The sequence below is a fragment of the Octopus bimaculoides genome, chromosome 11 (assembly GCF_001194135.2).
Source record: "Octopus bimaculoides isolate UCB-OBI-ISO-001 chromosome 11, ASM119413v2, whole genome shotgun sequence".
Lineage (NCBI taxonomy): Eukaryota > Metazoa > Mollusca > Cephalopoda > Octopoda > Octopodidae > Octopus > Octopus bimaculoides.
The window spans coordinates 72,886,368-72,887,889 of NC_068991.1; positions in this window are offsets into that span (position 1 = coordinate 72,886,368).

The window sequence follows — 1,522 nt, forward strand, 5'->3', positions numbered from 1 at the left end:
GAGAGGAGGAAGGTGGGGGGAAGGTGGATTGAGAGAGGGGGAAGGTGGGTATGGGGGGAGAGAGAGGGGGAAGGTGGGTATGGGAGGAGAAAGAGAGGAACTCTATAGCATACATCTCATACGTATACTCCGATAGTGTAGTTGTTGCTTTTGTTGTTGTCGGTGGTGTTGTTTCTCCGTGTCCCGGAATTGAAGTCCTCTCGTTGTTTACAGTCCGACATGACGATCCCGTAAATATCGTTTGGATATCTGCGTTGATTCCTACCCTGCTGCGATCTTTGTTGTTGCTGTTTCACCGCTTGAGTTTGTTGTTGAAGTATCTGTTGCAGACGTGCTTTACTCGACGGTATTCTTATGGTAGGAGTTCATAAGAGCTCCTATATATATAGAGAGAGATACATATGCGCCTGTGTGTACTATGTATGTGCGTATACGTCTTTATGTTGTTTCCCGCCCCTTCAGAAGCGGTGTCCGTTTGTTACATTCCTGTAACTTAGCGGCTCGGAGGAAAAAAATCGTCTGGATGTGTAACCAGCTTTAAAAAAATGCACGTAGATGGAGCGATATGATCGACTGGAACCTTTAATATGGCGCATCAACATGTCCGTAGTCGAATGATTGACAAGTACAAGAATGCACTGACTAAACAACAGCACACATGAGAAATAATAATGTTAAAGACTGGAATAATTACAAAATACCAAACCTGATTAACAGAGTAGCTATAGTTGTGACACTCTGCTCTGTCTCTCGTAGAAAATAAACGTAATATTTGATGAAGATTCCAGCTTGAACAAACGTTGAGAATCGATAACCCTTTTGTCACTATAAATATAATTATTTGTTAAAATATTTCGAATCACCTAACGGCTGTAGAGCGTATAGTCACGTACTATATTCATCCACTTTCTAAAAAAATAATAATAAACATATTTCTTCAGATAACATGAATAAAATTTCGTTATTTTTTTGTCATCAAATATCAAAGAAAAACGAGCGAACGATAGACGATTGATTTATGCAATAACGTACTGAAAACATCAAATAGTCTTGCTATTGTTAACGTGTTTCATTCAATGATTTTTACATATGAATACAAAGTTGTCTCATCTATAAAGTTGATTGTCTGAAAGCCGGTGAAACGTGAAACTAACAGTGGCAATGTATGAAATTTCAGCCTATAATAAAACTTATAATTTTCTCTCCATCCTGTATTGAGTTATTTACATTTCTGGAATTCTTTTTTTATGGAGCTGTGCATCGCATTTCTGCTCTCTCTCTCCCCCCTCACTGTCTGTCTGTCTGTCTGTCTGTCTGTCTGTCTGTCTGTCTGTCTGTCTGTCTGTCTGCTTGTCTGTCTGTCTGTCTGTCTGTCTCTCTCTCTCTCTCTCTCTCTCTCTCTCTATATATATATATATATATATATGTATATATATATTTCTATATAACAGATGCAGAACTTCATAAAGAGAATGTATATGTACGCATGTAATTATACATACATGCATATATATATATATAT